Source organism: Alexandromys fortis, unplaced genomic scaffold, assembly GCF_014885135.2.
Source record: "Alexandromys fortis isolate MF-2015 unplaced genomic scaffold, M_Fortis_MF-2015_v1.1 scaffold_113, whole genome shotgun sequence".
Lineage (NCBI taxonomy): Eukaryota > Metazoa > Chordata > Mammalia > Rodentia > Cricetidae > Alexandromys > Alexandromys fortis.
Genome location: NW_026067988.1, coordinates 3952087 through 3976057, shown reverse-complemented (window position 1 = coordinate 3976057; position 23971 = coordinate 3952087). Strand labels below are relative to the sequence as shown.

Sequence of the window (23971 nt, the reverse complement as noted above, 5' to 3'; positions counted from 1 at the left end):
TCCCTCTCTCCCTCCCTCCTCCATCTATCCCTCTCTTATTCTCTCCCTGCATCTATCACTGATAATATGTAACTGTGCTTTATATTAAAATGTTTAAAGAAGAATAGACATGAGAGAAAGTGAGGGATCTTCCTCTTCTGATAAAGTTAAAGAATCACAAGTTAGAGAACGGGATCATCTTACTTATAAGAGAATTCAAATAAATGGGTTCCATTTATGTATGTCATAGCTGTACCATGCATTTTTTCATGTTCACAAGGATTATTATTTCTCGTTTACAAATCTATCACTTCCCTTCCAATATTGTCTAATTTCCCATAGTCTGTTTTAAATTTATTGCTTCATGTATAACTACTTAACTCTAGATGATGGACATGTGTTAAAACATAAAATTATTTTCAATCTTAGTCTGGTTACTTAATATGATGTATTCCAGATTCATCCAATTTATTGTAAGTTTCATAATTTTATTATTTTTGGCCTGATAAAATTCCCATGGTTGTGCATGCACATGTCTCTGTGTGTCTGTGCACACAAACATACATGGCATTTATATGTTGATTGTTGTTTAAGATAAGATTAGCCTATATCTACTGCATATAGAACAGCAGTAAATAGGGAAGTACAGGTTTTTATACACTTATTTCTACTGATGCTAAGAGAATCTTTTAAGAATTCAAAGTGAATGAAATAAGAAACATATTGCTCATGAAAATATGTAACTACTTGTCTTTATTTATAATGATATTTGGTATCTGTATCTCATTTTCAGTTTGCATGATTCTCTAAAATCATTTAGTTCCTACGGAACATGTTAAGATACATTTGTCTTCAGGCATTGAATTTCAAGATGTCTAGCCAGAGTAATGCTTTCTACACAGCACTGCCTTTTGGGGAAAGCGGTCCTGTTTTTTCACTTGTTGCTGTTTATTTTGACTTGTAGAAAATGAAGGGCATTTTGAGAATACACTGAGAATTATGAAGAAGGATAAGTGGCTTCACATGAACTACTCCTTAAACTAATAGGATATAAACCTTAATTTGTACTGAAATGTGGCTAGGGCTTTAGTTTGAAGATCCTATCCTAAACTATATGAGAATGCAATCCATAGTTCACTAACTACCTTGTTGCTTTCAGCTTGCTTGACAATAATGTTAGGAGACATATCTAGACATAGGAGAATTGTACATCTCTTCCCTTTGAAGGTAAAGATTCCTTTTACCCTGTAGAATCCTTTCTTTCTTTTCAGGTTTAGTAGCTAACCCGCTAAGTTATCAATAATTTAAGTTAAAGGGGTTATGTTGCTACGTCTGAATCAAATGCTGCTTCCCTTTTGTAACTAAAACCCACAAAAATTCCATTTATCATTTATATTTTAGGTCAATGGAACAAAATCGAGCCCATTCTTCCCGATCACAATAGTCCCCTTTGCTCTTTCAACCACCATCTATGTCACTATTGATGATGTTCACCTAGCAACTAACATTTGGTGTTTGCTTGGTGATTTTCTAAACGTTATTTTATCTTCCACCATTAAATCAGAAACTTAAGAATGGCAACGGTCCACCTTTGTTTCTTTTATAGTATATCTCTCAACATAAAATTTTGGATATTATTCTTTAATGAATTATACCCATCAAATTTCAATCACACATTCTAAAAAACACTCAGAAAAGAATTGCAACATGAATTAGAGGAATAAACAGAGGTTGAGTTTCTCATTCAGCAGAAAAGAGACTCCAGTTCAAAGACTTGCAGAGAAAAGATGCTTAGATGAAGAAATAGACCATTGTCTGAAACACAGGTTAGGTTATGTATTGAACTATACACTAGACAGTTTCATACAGTTAAATTTGAGATGCCACTAAAAAACTTTTATATTGATTTTGTTTATTTCTTTAATTTTGTCATGGAGCTATTAATTATAAGTCATATTTACTTTACTTTTTTTTGTTTTGTTTTTTCGAGACAGGGTTTCTCTATGGTTTTGGAGCCTGTCCCCGGAACTAGCTCTTGTAGACCAGGCTGGCCTCGAACTCCCAGAGATCCGCCTACCTCTGCCTCACGAGTGCTAGGATTAAAGGCATGCGCCACCACTGCCCAGCCATATTCACTTTTGAGGTAATTTTATGTCATAATAAATTTAAAAATTAAGAGTCCATCATATTTGGAAAAGATGATAGAGAATCAACTATATTTTTCAGTTACAATAAGTACTGAGGAATAGGAATTGTCCCACACATATAGCCCACTTTTGATCTTCTACAAGTATTTTTGAGAGATATCAAAAGATAGTTTTGGATGATAATTGGAAGTTATGATAGAAAATAAATTAGATACACGATTTCAGACTCACCAAGAAAGAATAGATAATGGAGAAATTTCTCTGAATTTGTCAAATGTAAATGGACTAGACATTGTTGACATACTTATTACCTGTATATATTACATACCATTTTTATACTTATTGTATATAGTTTTCTTATATTAGTCATATCCTTATTTTTATTTTAGACAAAAAGTATAAATATAGTGATATTTTATTTGTGTTTTAATAAATAAAGCTTGCCTGAAGATCAGAATGCAGAGCTAACCTACTAGAGGCCAAGGAGCAGTGCGACCAAATCCACAGTCACACTGAGAAAAAGATTTCTTCTTTGCATTTCTGAGGCCTGGTAGAGGTAAGAACTCTCTAGTGGTTTGGCTGCTTTTCTTTTCTGATTTTCAGCTTGAATCCCAATATCTCTCTTTGGGTTTTTTGTAGTCATGCTACAAAAATCAGTGTGGTAGTTGCTTAGGAAAATGAGAATTGAACTAATTTGACATCCTTCTGTACCAGTCTTGGGCATACGTCCAAATATACTTAATTATGTCAAAGAGACAGTTGCATAATTATGTTTAATCCTGCTCTATTCACAGTTTTATTATGTTAGAATTAAGTCTATCCCTTTCATTTAGACAAAAATTGGGAAATGTTGTGGAATACTCTTTTATAGTGTGTAAAGATATGTCACTGTGATTGGTTTAATAAAAAGCTAAGTGGTCAATAGCTATGCAGGGTTATCTGGCCAATGAGAATGCTGGGAAAGAAGGGCAGTGAAATCAGACAGATGGGGGACAAGGCAGTCACACACCATAAGACAGAGGTAAAGTCATGTAATAGAACATAGATTAATCAAAACATGCTTCCTTTTAAGCTATAAGAGCCACTTATGAAAAAGCCTATACTATTGTCTGAGCTTTCGTTATTAATAAGAATACTTCATGTTGTTATTTTGGAGCTGACAGGCGGGACAGAAAAATCTGCTTGTAATGAAGTTTTGAGTAAAGTATACATATATGTATGTGAATACATGTATATGTGAGTGTGTATATATGTGTGTATGTGTGTAGTGTATTGTATATATATGATATAGTATATATTCTATATACATATGCCTTGGTAACGATGACAAAGCTTGTGGGAGTAATTATTAACTAATTTGGCTTAAGGTCCACTCCATGGTATTGCTTGGGTTACAACGAACCAGAGAGTATGTTGCCCTAAAAATCTAGGGTAGAACTAATATCAATGGTCTAAAAAAAAGGAAAGAAAAAACTAGAACAAAATTGGAATAAAGTGAGTCATAATGATATTCTGCCATATTCATAGATCAGTCATTGCTTAGCCATCATTAGAGGTGCATCCTGCTACATAGGGGTATAAATATAGACACCCACAGTCAGACATTACTCAGAGAGTAAGAAAAATTGTTACATTCAGGCATGAACAGGATGTGTTCATCAAATGGTTCCTCTTAGATTTCATAAAACCCTGAAGAAAAAAGCAGAAAATGTGTAAGAGCCAGAGTGGATGCAGAAAACAGGAGAAAGCCGATCTAAATCAATGAGATTAAAGCATATTTGAACAGAGACAGAATGCACAGGGTATACTCAGTTTGACACCACCCCTTCTGTGGGCATGTGCAACTTCCGGATTAGTGTTTTGGGGTATTCCTGATTAAGGGGATGAGTAGGTCTGATTCTTGAGCCCTCCCATGAGTTCTTTTCCATCTGTTCATTTGTTGTCTCCCATTGTCGTTAATGGTTGGTGGTAAATATGACACATTGAAGCAGCTTTAGCCAAATATCATTTCAAAGCAACTGGGTAGACTCAATCTTAATAATGTTAAGGGCCTTTTGGAAAGAGAAAGGCCAATGTCCATTCTACTTCAACCATCAATGCTACCCACAGCAATAACAAAATCATCTGTAATGTCCCAAGCATAGCCTGTGAAAAAAGACCTTTTCTAATTTCATGAATTGGTCTCCATTTACTCCTCCAAGCTAGCGGTGTTGTACATTAGGAAAAGCAATGCACCACTTAATCTCTTCTGACAGAATCTTTAATAGTGCACACCAGTGACAGAATGTTCAAATAGCTGCAGTACCAAGTGAAACAGAACCCAATTATCTTATTAAACCATTATAGAGGTTGTATTTATTTATCCCTGGAAGGTGTATTAAAGGAAAAATGAAACTTACTTGGGTAAAGGTTACAGCATGTGCACTTTAACTGCCGTTATAAAAATAAAATGTGGAGGAGACAGGGTTAGAGGAAAGAGGACAGTCATTTCATCCTAAAAAGAAAAATAATAACTGAAATAAGATGACATTTTAACTTGCTATTTTTAACAATGGGAAGAAGATTTTTAGCTTGAGGTAGAAAAGTAATTATTACAATTTCTATTTAAATGTTAAAGTTATATTTTGAGTAAAGATTTCAAGGTGGTAGCTAAGTTCATCAACTCTGAGGTATCTGAAACAATGTGAATCACAGGAGCTTTTTTGCTATTTTTAACATCATTTCTCCACTTCCTTTCTTCCCTCCCAACCTTTCAAGTAGCCCCCTTACTCTTTTTGTACTCATTGCATCCTTTTTCATAATTGCTATTTCATCAATATATATGCATATATTTTTACATACACATACTCATAAATATAACCTGTTCAGTCTCTATAATTTTATTTGTATGTGTATTTTCAGGACTAACCATTTGATACTGGAAAACATATTTCAAGTTCTCTTGTGTAATGAAGACAATTCTTCCATTATCAAAATTCTTTAGTAGCTTATAGTGCTTTTTAAATCTGAGGCCTATAGACTTTACTCCATCAACTTAGGCATGTTTATTAGTGCTGTGTCTGTTCCACCCATATATAAGCAGTTAGGTTGATGTGACTACATGATTATTTCTTTTGACATTACTAGCAGACACAATAGCACAGGAAGCTCTTTAAACTTATGGTTCTTTCTAACCCTTCATGGATATGTTTTCTGAGCCTTAAGCGCAAAGGTGTTTATATGTATCTACTACGATATGGAAATCACACATTCCCAAGCAACAATGGAACATTTGTCCTTTTTCCCATAGGTGTAGTTCTCACTCCTATTCAAGATAACTTGCCTTTGCAAGGGATAGATACAACGGCAGAAATCCATAGTAGTAGCCTATTTTCTATACCAATAATCTTAATTTAGTTTTGTCCTATAGACAGCAAAAGTTACACAGAGTATAAAAATCAAATAATACGTTTAGTAATAGATTGGTATTTATATTTCTACATGAGTAAACAAAAATTATATTTATGACTCTCTTTCTCTACATATATATAGTGTGTATGCATATATTTATATATCCAAAATAAAGACAAACATGATTGGTGTCTTGCCTAATTATTATCAGAGAGGTTTTAATCCATCATCTGTTGAAAAGTGAAGCAGAGACCCTCAGCTAAACATGAATCTGAGCTCATAGAATCCTATTGTAGAGAGGAAGGAAAAACTTTAGGAGTAAGTGGGGTTAAGGATATCACAAGAAATCTCTGAGAATAGCCAGCTTAGGTTTAGAAGAGCTCATAGAGAGTGATTTGATAAGCAGAGAGCCAGCACGGGATTATTCTAGGACTTCTGCATATAAGTTATAGTTGTGTAGTGTGGTCCTCCTGGAGGTCTCCTAGCAGTAGAAGCAGTGGCCGCCTCTCATTCTCTATTGGCCTTTGGGATTCTGTTCCTCACAGTGCTTTCCTTTCCCAGTCTTAATATTTTTGTTTTGCTTTTGTTATGCTCAACTGAAGCACCCCAGGTCAAGGAAGAAATAAAAATAAAATTTGTCTTTCTAGAATTCAATCAAAATAAAAGTACAACTTGCCCAAATTTATGGGACACTATGAAAATCATGCTGGAGGAAACATCATAACACTAAGTGCCTACATAAAGAAAGCAGAAAAATCTCACACTAGCACACCTGGAAGCTCTAGAACAAAAATAAGCAGACTCACCTAGGAAGAGTAAACAACAAGAAATAAATTGAGGGCAAAGCAAATTGAGTGCTAAAAACAATAAAATAGAATTAAAAAAAAAGAGAAAAGAATACAAAGAATCAATGAAACAAAGATCAAGTCCTTGGATAAAATCAACAGGATAGACAAGCCTTTATCCAAACTAACCAAAAGGCAGAGAGAGAATATCCAAATTAAGGAAATCAGAAACAAAAAAGATTTAAATAAGAGACTCTGAGGAAAAATCGAGATTCATTAGTTCATTCTTCGAAAACCTGTACTCCACAAAATTGGAAAATCTAAAAGAAATGAACAATTTTCTGAATAGATAGCACACATCAAAATTAACTCAATGTCAGATAAACAATTTAAATAGACCTTTAACCCCTAAGGAAACGAAAACCATCATCAAGAGTCTTTCGGGGGGGGGGGAACCCTAAAAAAACAGGATCAGATTCTTTTTATTTTTAATCTTAAGAGAAAACAAACTATCTTTTTTCATTATACATACAAATCTAAGTGCCCACTCCCTCCTAACCCACAAGAATTCTGCAGTTACCCTTATAACCAAACCATAAAAGGACTCACCTAAGAAAGAGAATTACAAACCAATTTCTCTCATGGACATTGATGCAAAAATACTGAAAAAAAAATTCTGATAAACTGAATGTTGATGTCTCATGAGTTTTCTACTTTCCAGATTTCATTCATTCTGCTAAGCCATTCACTCTTCTATACCTTATTCTAGTCTTTCTAATGTTGACATAAATAAAAGAGCAATCACACATTCAGGTCACCACTAAAGACACCTGTAACCCGAGAACAGTTAAGTGAGAATAGATTTCATAACCATCCGTAGAAACTGGCTATCTCCCTTTGTATCAAGTAAAATATTCGTTTATAGGTTCATATGTTTTTATTCTTGCCATGAAGGAAATATAAAAAAAATAAAATAATGTAGCTTTCTGCTCCATACTTTATATTTGAAATGTATTACAGGTATTTTGCTCAATTATTCTTTTTAAAGCAAATTATGTCCTTGGCTCCCTGGAAGGACATGATCCACAGTTTTACCTAGCTGCTTTTATTTTATTTTTGTGTGTAGGATTGAAATCTTGAGAGCTTTTCTTGCTCACTTTCAACGTCTGTTGTTGTTTTTCCTGGTCAGCTCACATTGGTGGTCATTTTGGTTGAGATTTTATGGTTCTAGCTTCTGACATTACTAGGAGACAAAATATTACAGAAAACCTCCTCTAAATCTTATGATAATTCTGCCCCTCTTCTATAATGTTCTTTGAGCCATCAGTGCTGCATTGCTTTACAGGCTTATCAACCAGGACTTGGGTCCACAATGTGCTTTTTGATGTCTTGTTTTCTCTACTCGTCTCCATCTGTTGTAGAAAGAGGGTTCCTTGATGCGAGGTGAGGACTCTAACTAATTCATTATAAGGATAAATATTTACAGATGAGTATTGGGGCTTATATTAGTTTAATAAGTTAGTGGTTGTAGATTCTCTAATATCCATGATATTACTAGCACTGAATTAGTAGCTAGGCCATGATTGCTCCCTTCTTGAATGGTTCTTAAGTCCAAGTAGAAACCTATTATTTACAGCAACCATTGTATACATGTATGCAACCTTACTTTTATCATTATGTGCCGTCCACTGATGAAGTTAATGAGCATCACAACTGGGTAGGTCTAATGGTTGTCTCTCTCCTTTTGAAGCTTGTGAGGTAATTTCTGATAAATGTATTTAAAAAAATGTTTCATGTATCCCAATGGTGTTTTCAAATGGAATGTACTATATAGATGACTTTCAATTTTTTCTTTTACCTCCATAGCTCTCAGAATCCAGATGTTTCATTGTGTCTCATTTATATAGAATCTGCTTTGAATACAGATTCTTAGGCTGGTAATAGAAGTACTTTTGGGGTCTGTATGTTCAGCCCATTTTAATCTCTTCACTAAACAATATATTATGAAACACTGTACAGCAAGATTGGGAAAAATTAACTATTTTTAAACATTCTAGACAAAGGACTCAACATAAACTTCCTAGGAACAATGAGCACAAAACTTTGAATTAAGATGTTGTAATCATGTAATTACATATAATTATTATTTAAGTTAAATTAATGATATAGGTTTATAAATAATATATTTGGAATACTTCTCATGGAACTACTCTGACCAGTATTTTGTAAAAGCAAAATGAGTATACTTAACCATTGCATTTTCTTAGGATTAAATCTCTTTGATTCAGTAAATACAGCATACAAAAGCAGAAGGATTATATCAAAATTAAACTTGTTCATTCACACAAAAATGGATAAAGAAAACAGCATAATACATACAACTAGTGTAACATTAATAGTAATGTTATACTTATCCAATTTCTTCATATTTTAACCTCAAACTATACAGAAGATATTTTCAGATTATTTAGTTTTTACAAATGTTCATCTCTAATATTTCCATGAAAATTTTACATTTATTTGTATTAATGTGTATTTATAATTTATTTGTGTATATTCTATTTTACTGATCTTTTTACTCCAAAAGTTGACATCTTGAATTTTGTTTGCAAATGGTTGGAATTAGGAAAAGCTATCCTCAGTGAGGTAATCCAGATCTAAAAAAATGAATATGGTATTTACTTACTCATAAGTGGATACTAGATATAAACAAAGGATATTGAGCCTATGTTTCATGATCCTAGAGTGGTGTGGGAGAATTGTCTGTATTCTGTCAATCATGCTTTAAATAAACGCTGATTGGCCAGACAAGAAGTATAGGTGGGTAAACCACACAGGAAGTAGAAATGATGCAAAGAGAACAGGAAAATTCTGGGAAGGTGGACGTTGGTTCCCCCACTCCTGTCCAGATCACCAAAACAGCAGGATGTGATCTGCCCCACTGAAAAAGATACTGAGCCACATGGCTAAAATACATAAAAATGTTTTTTTTATGTATTTTAGCCAATATATAATGGGCCAATCAGCTTATAATTTATGGAGACCTATGTGTGATTTTCTTTGGGGCTAAACAGCTGTGAAAACCTAGCAGGAAAAAAAAAAAACAACAACAAGCAAGCCCCCTTCATGTTACACTAGAGAAGTTAAGTAATAAGTGAACCCTAAGAAAAATATATATAGATTCACCTAGAAAGTAGAAACAGACAGGATCACCTGGTGAAACTGGGAGTGTTGGGGTGGAAGGAGAAGGGAGGGTGGAAAAGGAAGAGGATTGTGGAATGGGAGGAGTGATAAGAACTTGAAAGGAATGTGATAGTTGAAACAAGGAAAGACAGAGATGAGAACAAGGAAATAGAAATCTTGATTGTGGGAGCCATTATAGGGTTAGCAAGAAACCTGGCTCTAGAGAAATTCCCAGGAATCCACAAGGATGACCCCAGTTAAGATCCTAAGCAATAGTGGATAGGAGGCCCGATTCTCACTTGACCTGTAGTCAGATTGATGAATATCTTAAATATCACCATATATCCTTCATCCAGCAACTGGAGGAAACAGAGGGAGAGACCCTCATCAGAGCACTGGACTGAGGCTCCCAAAGTCCAGTTGAAGAGTGGGAGGGATGATAATATGAGCAAAGGGGACAAGACCATGATGGGTACACCCACTGAAACAGTTTACCTGAGCTAATGGGAGCTCATCAACTCCAGCTGGACTAGGAAGGAACAAGCATAGGACCAAAGTAGTCTCTTTGAATGTGTTTGACAGTTGCTTGGCTGGGCACACTTGGGGTCCCTCGCAGTGGCACCAGGATTTATCCCTACTGCATGTACCGACTTTTTGGAAACCTATTCTCTTTGGAGGATATCTTGCTGAGCATTATATACATACATACATACATACATACATACATACATACATATAATCAGGGAGGGCCCTGGACCTTCCCAAAAGCAACGTGCCTTATTCTCTCTGAGGATTGGATGAAGGTGTGATATGAGAGTATGTGGAGGGAATGGAAGAAGTAGAAGGAGTGGGAACTTGATTAGTATGTTTAATGAAGAAAAATATTTTTTAAAAAAAAACACTCCATTGTCAAAGTTCTGATTACTAGTAAAAGTTTAGATAAAAATCCTGAAAATTATATAGTATAATTACATAATTATATTCATAGAAAGATGATAAATACACAGTAGAGCGTTTTCTGACCTTTTGCTTTATATATTTTTGCATTTGCAAACAGTTTCAGAGTTCAACAGTAACAAATGTCCAAGTGGTACTTATGCCTCTCCTTGATTATCAAGTGTTTGTGATGCCTAACTACAATTATTTTTATTAATAACTGTTAATACAATGTTAGATTGAAAATCACATAAAACACACAGTCTTTTACCTAATTAAATGATGATTACATTTAGTAGTATACATTTCATTTTTTTTATTATTCTGACAATGTTATTCTAAATCCTCCTTGAAATGTCAGAAACACACAGTGACTTGTGTCTGTATTTTTATACAATTATCTTATACACTGAAGTCAGTTCTTTCAATTTATACACTTAAGTCAGATCTTTCAATTTATTTAGATATATGGAAAGTAAAATGTCAATTTATTATAATATTAAATTAGATCGAATTATAATACTAGAGAACATCAAACTATCATCATCAGAAAATATGAGATTGGAGCATATATTGATGTTGAAGTAACACTGTCGTTCTTTATATGGTAGCATAAGTTGTCATGTGCCAACAATTTAAATAAAGTTTAGAAATCATTTTAGTAGCTGGGCGGTGATGGTGCTCAAATCCCAGCACTTGGAGGCAGAGCCAGGTGGAACTCTGTGAGTTTAAGGACAGCCTAGGTTACAAGAGCTAGTTCCAGGACAGGATACAAAGCCACAGAGAAAGCCTGTTTTGAAAAAAAAATCAAAGCAAATAAATAAATAAATAAATCATTTTAGGAATGCTTTTCATATGGTGAGGTCCCAAGATTAAAATTATTTTAAAAGAACATATATTATTTCACACATTTTCAGTAAAATAAAATTTTATTTGAAGTTGTAAAATGCATTTCTGATGAATGGGACATATTCAGAGTGCCTGGCCATATCTCCTTATATAACTTATTTCAATATTGAGCAGATGAAAATTACCAAAAACACAATTTATGCCAACCAGCTATGCATTTCCATGTGGTAATAACTAGAGTTATTAAGAAGAAAGAATCAGGGTTCACACCAGGCTCTCAGCAATAATGTAACACAGGAAGAAAAATTTTATTTTGAAAAGATCATAGTCTTAATGACAGAGGTAGAGTTAGGAAGAAAAGCAAACGTGCCCTTATTGTGACTGAAGGTGACAATATTTTATGCTGCGTGTTTGATCTTACCTTATATTGTAAAAATTAGAACTTCATTGATCTGAAACCTACAATATTTTATTTTAATGAAAATTTGGACATTTAAACATCTAATACAGCATGGCTTTCTTGCTAAGTTGGCTCAGTGACAGTTAACAGAGGAAATATGACCATGTTTTTAAATAGCTTTAGGAGGCTGAACTGACCTCTGGTATTGAATGTTCCATGTTTCTTTTCAGTGAGAAGGAAGGTTTGTGCATTTTCAAAAACTGACAATGTCACAAAGGAAGTAAAGAATAGTTATTCTCTGAACCTTGAAAGTGACTTTTGTGTGGCGTGTAGGAAAATAGGGTGAGCATTTACCTAGTGGAACATTTCAGTTTCCCAGTACAAAGCTATGGTATAAGGTAGCCTTTTTTTTTCTGAGAATTTCAGGTAAGTTAAATCCATATGCACTCTTGGAAAAGACATTTTATTATAACAAGAAAAATGTGTTTATCTGGAGTGGAGTGATTAGATCATTTGCCAAAGAGCATTACGGTTTCTGATAACGTTTACAGGTCACTTGTTCTTTTCAAATCTCAATAAAAGTAAGCTTGCTCGAATGAAACTTCACCTGAACTGGTGAGACTGACTGTCAAGAGTAAAGTGTGAAGTACTCTGTGAAATATTTTAAACACTTACATTCATAAAAAGAAAGAATGGAATGGAATTGTAAATGATTATTATGTTCATTGAAAAGTTTTAAAGATGAGTATAGAAATTTATTGATTTTCATTGAATACTAAAGATTATGCTGTAAATTTGTTCATATTTTTATATCAAAATAATGTCACGACAGAAGAACTGTCCAATAGTAATATGAACATTCTCTTTAAATGTCATTAAAATTTGAAAATTCAATTCTATTGGGGCGTGATATTTTATATATAAATCATGTTGTAGCACAAATAACAAAAACCCAGAGAAAGATACTGGGGTTCATCCCAAAGATCAGAAAAACAAAGGAGCCAAGCACCAGAAAGGCCTTTTGCTTTTATCAGATCTTCAGACCAAAAGGGCAAGAGTCTATCTCTATGAACCCTCTAACCCCACATTGTTGTGAGTCCCTGTCTCCTCCCCTTTATATTCCTCTCTCCACCATTCCTCTCTCCAGGAAGTCACATCTCTCCTGTCTCCATCTCCCTACCGCTGGGAATAAAGTTATGTGACTCCCAAACACTGGAATTAAAGGTGTGAAAGGCCACCACTTGGATCTATTTCTTGATCAATCTTGTGAATCCCAAGGTATCATTGAAGTCACATATATATGTCTGTCTTAGTCTCCTGAGTCCTGGGATTAAAGCTGTCTGTTACCACCCCCAACCTGTATGGCTGACTAGTATGACTACTCCGCCTCTGTTTAGGCAAGCTTTATTTAATCATACACAAATAATATACCACCATATCATGTGACATGGAAATTTATATGTCTCTTTTTCAACATATATATAATGAAAATAAACTAATTTTACCTAATATTAGATAATAATAACCTTTTATAAAATATATATTTTATGACAAAGATGCCTTTAAATGTCTGTATTTTAAAGTATTATACATGTATATTAATTAAAACATTTTGTAAGATGGGTGTTTACATGTACTTTTATGCACACATACTTTATATCAGTTTTTTAATCTGGCTTTTATTATGAAACTTTAAAAATTATCATTCTACGTTGAATTCCTAAGTTAGAATGTCTAACACACAAAAAAAAACTTGATGGTTGGAAAACAATATTATTCCATTGATTCATGTACAAGAATTACAGTGATAAATAAATACTTAAATTATAAATTAAGGAACATTTATAAACTAAAATTGATGTATTCCCACCTAGGAGTGTACTCTCTTCAGCAGCATGTATACTATAATTGGAACAATATGGAAAAGATTAGCATAGCCCTTGTGCTAGAATGTTACACAAATTCATGAAACATTCATAGTTTTAAAAATATCTAGGAAATTTACTAACAAAATCATTACCCTTGTTCAACATAAATTTAGACTGAGATTCATCTAAAGCACAGAAAATGTTAGGAAATTTTAACTCTAACAATTTGATAGTTTGTAATACATTTAAAAATAGCATATATATGCTATGGTTTATTAATTACATTTAATTTAATGTATGTATATATGTTCTCATTTAAATGGATTGATTTACAATCAATGTGTAATTGTAAAAATTAAATGAAGCATTTACAAGTCTTTAAGCCTTTTAACACTCAAAACTACTATGGTATTTTTTTTCTAATGCTTCAACTGTAATTTGAAGACATAAGTATCATTTATATTTATAATATGTAATGTAAAGAACATTTTTAACTTTGTGAGCAATTAATTTATTAAAAAACAATAAAATATTCAATTGTTAAATTTTATAATCGTTAAAATTGAAATATAACTAAATAATATGTTTGATTTAGAAGTGATTTTAAAGCTAAAACATATTATACATCATAAGAATATTTATGAAACAAAAAATAATAACTCTATGTTCCATTATGTATAATAATGTTAAATATTTGGTGAAACAATGATTTTACTACTATAGTATCTTGAAAATAGAAAACTCTCATAAATAGAATCATATTTTAACATAGGATTGTCTACCAGCATAGCTTGGTTCATGTGCTACTCATGGGAAGAGACTGTCTGTCAGTTAGCAGACATACCGTAATAATTGTTAAAATGAATGTCATAGACTAAGCCAAACATGATAGAAGGAATATTGATGCCATTAGGAATATTGATTATAGCCATGTCAAGAAATTTAAAAAGCCCAAGTTCTTTCCCCAGGTGTTCAGGTTTTATTATTATAATAGGGCAGCGACATTGAAGTGACGTGAAGTGTCAGGGCTCCAGACATTAATCAGGTAATTGGAGATATTCTCAATTCACTTCAAGTATATTATTCCACATGCTTCTCTGTTAATATTATGAAATCCATCAGTACTATTCATCCAACATCTTCAGTCCTTGCTTTAGATGGTTTTAAAGGAATTGCTCTAATGGTTCGCTCCTAAGGAAGCTAGAGTTTTCAATATGAGATGTTTCTGCAAATGAATTGGGGGTGGAACAAATCCATCACTTACAGCCAGAAGTGTCAAAAATGGTAAGTTTTTATATTTTATTTTTCCCTATTCTGATGGGCTTAACTTAGAACTTTTAAGTAAAAGAAATAATTTGCTCTTTTTGTTTGACGGTTTGTTTGCTTTGGTTGTTGTTTTTTCCCATCATGTAGTGAGAGGTACTATTAAACTTCTATTGCTACTTTTGTTGGATTCTGGAAACTTTTTTATTGAAAAAAATCCTAATTACAGTACATTATTTAAGAAATTGAACTAAAAATTAAAAACAAAATATGAAAAAAGAGATTGTTCTCAAAGTTCATATCTATCTGGGTTGGTTGTGTATATTTATGGATGGATTCTCAAGTAATCAAGCTTATAAAAATAATTAATGATACCATCCTACTTAATAATTCATATATGTAATAGTTTACCATGTATGTCTATGGCAATAAATTAAATTAAAATTACTGTAATTGTGACAGCTGAAAAATAAGCTAAGAAAATAACTCTTATTTACAAACCTGAATAAATATGTGTTTATCTGTTTCTGTTACTTAGCTATTCACAAACCTTCCTATTAATTCCTTAAATCCAAGTGATTAGTATGGATTATAAGTATCAACACATCCATATACACATTTTCAGGGCTCTTGGCTTTTTGAAAATTAGCTTTCTTTTGGTATAAATATTGTTTCTTAATAACAGACATGTCTTTATAAAACTAATGCCATAAATTTCTTACCAGAGTGATAAAAATCTTGATTTTGCTTCTTTTAAAATTGTTTCATTTAGTTTATTTTCTATGCATGGATGTTTTCCTGCAGGTATGCCTATTTGATGCATACACACTATGCTAGAGAATGCCATAAGAGGCCAGAAGATCCTTTGGAACTGTTTTTATAGACACTTGTGAACCAAAATGTGATGTTGGAATTCACTTGAGTCCTCTGGTTGAACAACCAAAGATCTTTCTGCTAGCCTTCTTTGCAGTCCTTAAAATGTTAGATTTCTTTTTGTTGATTTTATGGTTTCAATAACTTGTCTTAAAATTATTTAATTAAATGGTTTACTATGTCATTTTCTAGGTTACAAATTTTAAGAAGTTTAATAGGCATGTCAGGGAAAATAACATGTTCATTGTTGTGCAATACATTGCTAAGGACTAAGAAATAATTAAATAATTAAGGTGTGCTGTAAAAGTCTGATTTGTGAAATAGAAAATTTACCTTAACATAATATATCAAGACTCTAGTGCTTCTGCAGTACTCAAGGATGGAGACGATGGAGTAGATGTCTTGCGTTCGGGACAGAGTTAGTGAAATACACAGAAAAAACAGGAGCTTCTAGGGGCTGTAGACTGTGCCCTAGGAATGAAAGGAATTTGTGAGCCTATTAGTCTTTGATTAAGTCATGCTAGTAGCTTTGTGTAAATATCTTACTTCAAGAAAAATTCAAACTTGACATTAATTGATTAGAAGAAAATGCCACTATTTCAGGATTATAATGATTCTTATCTTTTGTGTTAAATTAATACTTATCAAATTTTTCAACAATCAAGAAAGAGAAAAACAAGTGTTAGGATTCTTTCATCTTAATTATTTAAGATGAAATTTATTATGGCATCCCTCCCACCTGGACCAGACAAGTGCCAGTATGATAAAGTGCTGTGTGCTGAAGAAATGGGAGAGAAGAAGCCCAACTGAAGACTCAAAGCTGTTAGGAATAGGCTGATCTGCATGCCCTGCACTATTGCCTGGGGCCATGATGATTCTGAGCCTCAGTGGTAGTCAAGGGTCATTTGTGGTTCCCTGTCCCTACAACAGATGCACCTATGCTGATGGCCTTGGCCCATGTGACCACCAAAGGCTGAGAATATGCTTCTAGTCTGTGCCCCAGCCTGATGCTGGTATGTCGATGTCTGAAGACCATATTGCCATTGGGTCCATGTTCATCTGAATGTGCTGATTGCTACCCCGGGCAATAGTGATGTTGTTGACTGAACTTTGACTGACAGTCATACCTGGGTTCATGCTCTTATTTCAGTCAGGGTCTATGCTGATATCTGTGCCTGGGTTACTTCTGGAGACCATGGGAAATCAGGGCCCTGGTAGCTTGTGCACTTGAGAACTTGAGAATTGGTCCCTTCCCTCACCATTCACCTCAGGGGAGAGCTGATCCCCTTTCTTGGAGAAGTGGCCCTAACTGCTTGGGCACAGGATAGCCAGCCCCCAAACCTCAATGGCCTTGGGAAAACTGACCCTATTATTGGCTGCCCCAAAGGGAGACTTGATGCCACTCCTCAACATACATGTGAGAGAGATGGCCCTGATGCCATGTGCTTGGAATATCTGGTCTGGACCCTCGCTTGAGGGTGGCAATTCCAATGGAGTAGTGGAAAGAACAGCTCAGATATTACCCAAACCCACATTCAAGGATTTGAATTGGCCCACCCCAACACATACCCTATCTGTGACCTGCTGAAGTTCATGAAGTTATCTGTGTTCTATGGAACCATATCACCTGAATCTTCATGACTTTGGGCAAAAGAAGAATATTTGAGAAAAGTTTAGATGAAGGCGCTAGTATAAATGGTGTATCGTAAGTCAGAGGCTTTGAATCATACCAACAAATCATTGCAATAAACATTTGCAAGTAAGGTTGTTTGTCTAAAGTGTATAATGCACGACATACGGCAGCTCCTAAGGCCTTTAAGGCAGATGACATGTGATGGATAAATAGGAAATATGGAGAAGTGAAATGGTTTTCTTTCTTTTTTAAAATACTCTTTTTTTTTTGGTGGGGGAGAGGCTGCAAGAGTAGAAGACTGGAAAATGAGTGGGATCAGGGTGCATACTATGAACTCCCAAGGAATCAATAAAAATAATTGTGTTAATAAAAATACTATGACAATTCTAAATCCAGAAATTCTATTTTGGTTAATGGTGTAGAATGTCAAAAATACATATTTACCATCTAAAAATTGAGGAGGAAATGTTTTAGAAATAAGTTTATGACATGAAATACCAGAAGAAAAATATGCTTTTACATATTAAATGCATTTCTCTACAGAGTTGGATTGAAACATCCCCTCCAAGCTGTGTGGTTGTGTCAAGGATTCATACAGGTGAAATTAAAAACTTACAAGAAAAATAGTCAGAAAAAAATTATCTAAATCCCATCTGTTTGCTATGCTATGATAAAACCCTGTGTAAACAATCAATTTTAGACATTTTGTCTGAGAATTTTAGTACAAACACAAAAACACTGAAGTTAAAATTAACTCCTATTAAGATATTCTATTCTTTAAGAACTGCAGAAAAATGTTTTTTTACCACAAAATTACTGTTTGTTGTGCATATAAATTGGACTTAAAAGAGAAGTTAATTTTAACTGTTTAATTGTTTCACTAAATATGTTTCATTGAACTTCATCTTGTGATATCCTAAGGGCAGAATTAACATGTTTTCGCTAAGTTTTGCTTTCATGAGAAAGGTATTCTTTGAAGTTAAACATTATATTTCTTCTTTCATATTCATTTAGGATAGCACATAGCATTCTTTCTAGTAGAATCTCCAGTTTTATATTGGAAAATAAGAGGTATTATTGTACTAAGTTTCTACCAACAGCATCATCTCCTATTACCAATTTTATAGGCAGAATGATATTGTCCTGCCAAAGAAATATGCAATTTAATAGTGAGTGACTTCCTAACATAAAGATCATCCTCCATTCTGTGTCATGTGAAAATTCATGTTGGGACCATAAACATGCCACAGATTACATGGTAGGCATAACTGCCAACACTAAATGAGACAGAGTTCAGACTTAATGAAGATCATTTATCTCTTACAGACAACCCAAAGTTAATATTAATATATCATATTTCAGTAATAGTCAGGAGGCACACAAAAACAGTTGGTTATTTTTGGAGTAATTCACATTTGCTTGAATTAGATTTTGAATACTTATTTAAGTGTCACATAAGAACTAATATTCTGTCTTATTTTTTCTGACAGTGGTACAGTTGGTTTGAGCATATGTGTACAAAAAATGTCCAGGGGAAACAAGAATCACCAAATGCATTAAATAAACTCAAAATATCTAAGATTCAATGCCAAATTTAGAAACCAAATACGCAAAAGACAAAAAGACAATACTGTCTTGATGGCGTAACAGCATTCAGACAGACTGACATGGAAGGTAAGAGAACTCTGGCAGAGCAATTTTGTCAATAAAATTTCATCAATTAACATGGTCAGTACACTCCACCACTGGGTGCTATCAGATAAATTTTAAAGCATGTTTTCTAGTTGACAGTTTTGACTCCATAAAATGAGAGAGAGAGAGAGAGAGAGAGAGAGAGAGAGAGAGAGAGAGAGAGAGATTGATTTTGTGTTCACTGCCTGCATTACAAGTGTGTATATAATTTTGAATGATTTGGGACTGACATTCATACTCTAGAAGTGTTAGCTGGTGTCATTCAAAAAAACTATTTAGAATATTCATTCTGTGAGAAGAGTTTTATGGATTATGACTTTGGATAGAAATTATTCTCCAGAGAATGCTGCCTTTAATTTAGTGATTAAAATATTCTCTAATTTATTTTTGAAGCCTTTATCCATTAATAGAATAAAATAAATTAGTAATCATAGATCTTATGGTTATTTTTATCATATTTAATATATATTTGATCCAAAGGTCAATTTCTATAGCTATGGAGTTACAATAGAGTTATATGCCTGTCACTGAATGTACTTTAAAGGGCTGAGAAAAATCTGTGTATATTTACAATACACTGCTGAAATACTATTAATATATTTTTAAATTAATTTTATTTGCTATTCTCAAGCCTATCAATATTAAACTTCAAGAATGGATTTTTCTGTGAGAATACATCTTACACATCTCATGGTTCAGACTGCTTCTTCCTATGAAACTTTTACTATCTCCACAGCCCTTTCTTAAAAAGAAAGCACTGCCATACATCTTAGTGAGTTTTAATATACCCTGGTGCAATGGGGGAAAAACAGCAGCAACTCGTTCCCCAGAACTCTGTTGCTATACTTGTGTTTGGGATAAAACTGTGGAGAACAATTGTTTGCAATAGAGCATTGGTTTAGAGGATATAAAGTGAAAGTCAAAAGTTTCTGCATGGAAAGTTTGGCTTTAATATCTTTACATGAATCAAGTGCATTAATTTTTTTTTCTACCAAGGAAATGAAATAATGCTAAATATGATGTCAGTGAGTTAAATTGCATCTGAGTGAAGTAAGAACATTTCTTATTTATAGCATGTAGTGTCAAAGTCATATTGAATTTGACTTTTAATTTGAATAATACAAAATTACCGATAGGGATTCTGTTAATTATTCCATTAAGAATTTAAGCATTCTTTATTTTCCACTTTCTCAAAGCTGTGATATAGTATCTTTTCCAAAAAATAAAAAAAAATAAAATAAGGTAAAGGACACCTGCCTTGGCTCTTGCTTTATAAACAGTACAGTGTTTGGAACATCTCTCTGGGCTGTAAGACCAAATAGTATAATTGTTTCATATTGTGATAGATCTGAGTATTGAATGCTTAAGGTTGCCCCAGAATCAATGTCCACCTGAGTCAACAATGTCTCCTTGCTAGGCCATATGTTTCAAAGTTTCCCAGGCTCTGAAAGCATTGCTTTAAGCTGGGTGAACAAGCGCTTAAACACATGGGTCTATGGGGGCATTTCAAATTCAAACTATCAAGTAATCTCATTGTGAACGTGTCAAATTGTATCTACTTAACAAGAAATATTACCCAAACCATTAACTCCAGTTAAAAATCTGTAAAACTTGGTAAATAGCAGGTAATACTACAATTTCTACCTGAATCTTTAAGTCTCAAAAGCTTTGATTATAATGAAAATGGCATTAAATGATTTTCTCATCTTAATACATCCAATATCATTTTTTGCTTACTTTTTTCTTTTGTCCTTTTTAAGGATTGGAGGCCAGGTCATCTGCATGGTAGACAAGTATACTATAAATAGTCAGGTCTATAGCAATTTGACCTTTAATATGTATATTTATTTCTATAAATGTTTGAGTAGATGAGATCTTGTTGAACTTCACTACTGAAAATTGAGCTTTAGAGATCTTGCTTTCACAGGGAAGCTTCAAAAGAAACTTCATTTTCTAGTGATTTGAGAGCACTCTCACACTCCGGTCATTATTTTTTATTTATTTTTATTATTTTTTTATTGCTGCATAGTTCTCTCTGATTATCTTTTGAAGTCTTGCATCTCAACAGGCTGGTAAGTTACCCTATTTTATGCCTGAGAGGACTTGACAAGCTGTCCCCTTTCTAACACACATTAAGGAAAACAGCCAACTATTTGAAGTTTAATCACTTCAAAGTCATTTTGTAAAGTCTATTTTCATTAATATTAGACATGAAAACTACATATTTTCAAACATATTTAAATTCAAAGGATTCAAAAACATGATTGCTACCATAGAAAGTATGTAAATATTCCAAAAAATCATTCAATTGACCATTACAAACAAAGAATGTATTTTACATTCTATAACATGTTATATTTTTATAGAAATAATTATGGCAATTATACACCTTATTTCATCTATTCTTTTATGGAAGAGTTAGTTTGATTGCAAAATGAGGTAAAATAATAAATAATTATATTGAAATCTTTATTTGCAGAAAATATATTCTTATATATCATATCAGGTCTATGATCCAAATCTACCCAACAATTTAAGTCTGAATGGAAAATTCGCTTAAAGAATTTAATATTCTATTTTATCAAAATCTAGCTTTATTAAAGATTGATCAACAAGGCTATATTTTCTATTCCCCAGCTAAACAATTAATTCTTATCTACATTTTTTTTGTATCCTAAAGACTTGGTGATTGTTTGTAAGTGTGTGTGTGCACGCGCACATACTCATGCTTCCATGTTTTGACAGTACAATTTCTGCTCCTTATAATAACAGACACTTTATTTCTACACCAATTTTCATTTTTATTCTGGTTAGGATCACTTTAGAGCTAGATAATTATACAATTGTTCACTTTTCTTTCTTCTGGTCTTGTCTATATCTAAGTTCCAATAAAATTTTCTGTAAGCAAGTATTTCAAATATTGCAATTATAAGATATTATTTTTTGAAGCTTTCATAAAACCTCATGGATTAGGCAATAATTACTCAGACTGACGGAGGAGGATGGTTTGTTTTAAGAGTTTAGACAAAACATGAAAGAGCCTTTCTTTATTTTTTCTTCCAGGTAGCAGGTTCCTCTCCCTCCTTTTCCCAGTCCTTCCTATCCAAACCACCTCTGCCACCCCAAATTCACTCCTCCATTTCTTTTTAGAAAAGTGCAGGTCTCCCATTAATATAAAAAATTATGTCATGTCAAGTTACAATAAGACTACCATGTATTAAGGCTGGGCAAGATGAACCAGTATGAGGAGTAGTGTCCCTAAAGTCAGTAAAAGAGTAAGAAACATCCTCTGATCTTACACGGGTTCCACAACAAGACAAAGATGTCCAACTATAGCATAGGGCAGAGGGCCTAGGACAGTATCGTGAAGGCTTCCTGGGTGTCGGTTCTGTCCCTGTTAGTCCCTATGGTCTCAGGTTAGTTGATTCCGGGAGTTTTATTGTGGTGTCCTTCACCCCTCTGGCTCAGAGAATCCTGCAGAAGGAATAGAAAAAGAAAAACCTTGTCTTAAGAAACAATCAAACTAACAAAAGTAAATATTTAGTGATATTTGCTATATCCTTGGCTAAGATTTTCGTGGCCAGAATTATAGCCTTAAGCAGAAAGCAAAAGAAAAAAGAAAATATGCAGAAAAAATAATGATGAAAATATAAAAACAGAAGAAATTATAGAGAAGGGCAAATAGGAGCAAGAAGAAAGTAAATAAAAGGTGAAGGTAATGGATGGACATAATGTAAAAAGGGAAAGAAATCTGTTCTCCAAGTTTAAAATTTACCTTATGTCCTATGTAAATACTTTTGTAATTTTAATTAAAGATAAAAAATAATATAATTGAATACCTGTTGTAAATATGCAAATAGATATGTCTTACACTGATGAACACTGTGTTCCATATTTTTACAAAAGACAGAAATTACATATTGGCAAAAATAATAGCAAGCCACAAATGCAAAGTTAGTCAATTACTGCAAATACATGATATGTTAAGCCAAATATATCAATAAGCTTACTTAATGTATTTTATACACATTTCATGTTGTGGATAAATATTGTGCACAAGGATAAATAGAAAAAAGATTTCAACGATAAGTAAGAGTCCCTCTCTCATGACAAAGCTACCTTCATTAGCTGAACACTTATGAACAGCAATACAAAGAGGCAAGCTATAATCACCACACAGTTTCCAAAGAAAATTTTCTGGGTTCTATTGAAAAATTAAATAAAAGAACAGTAAAGAGAAGAGATGATTGTCTTGATAAATTCTAAAATCTAGCAAGGTCTCTGCAAGCACACGGATGAGAAAAGGTTGATTTAAGGTCAAGCAAGCAGTAACTCAAATGAAATTGAGAGGAACGAAACAAACATTACCAGTAAAAAGTCAACATCTCATAGTGGAAACCTGAAATTCACATAGATTGATGAAAGGCGGGGAATAAAAAGGCTCATCAGCCTTTTCATGCCAACTGACACAACATGTTTCATAATGAAATGCCGAATTCTTTTACCATTTTAGATGAGTGTTTCAGGATAAGAAAAGATCAGATTTTGTCCTGGGGAGACGTTTTACATGGCAAAGTGCCTGATGTTGAAGCATTGGGAAATGAATTTGAAAACCCATCTTGCCTGGATATGGAAGCACTTATCGATAATCCCTGAATTCTGACTGTGAGTTGTGAGCTAGAAGCAGAAGAATTCCTGAAGGTTAAGGGATAGCTAGACTGGTCAATGTGCCATTGAACAAGAGGTCCTTTATCAGTGAGGTGAAGGTGAGAATCATATCCTACTGAGGTTGTTTTACTACTTAGACACATCTGCACCTTGGTATATGCAAACCTACACTCCTAATCAGAGTGGTTGAAAAATATTTACGTATGTGCTACATATGCTTGTGTATTTTGTAATATCAAAAAAATAAAGCTAATGTCTTTATTTATTTATTTATTTATTTATTATTTATTTATTTATTTTAGTTT

At 33.3% G+C, this 23971-nt stretch overlaps 1 long non-coding RNA gene and 1 other non-coding gene across 2 annotated transcripts in view; one reads left to right on the top strand and one right to left on the bottom strand.

Moving 5' to 3' along the window:
• LOC126512002 (uncharacterized) overlaps positions 1-23971 on the bottom strand; it is a 518051-nt gene that overhangs the window by 304300 nt on the left and 189780 nt on the right. The window lies entirely within an intron of this gene.
• LOC126512005 (U6 spliceosomal RNA) lies at positions 13548-13654 on the top strand. The gene has a single exon (XR_007594873.1). It is a non-coding gene; the product is annotated as a U6 spliceosomal RNA (small nuclear RNA).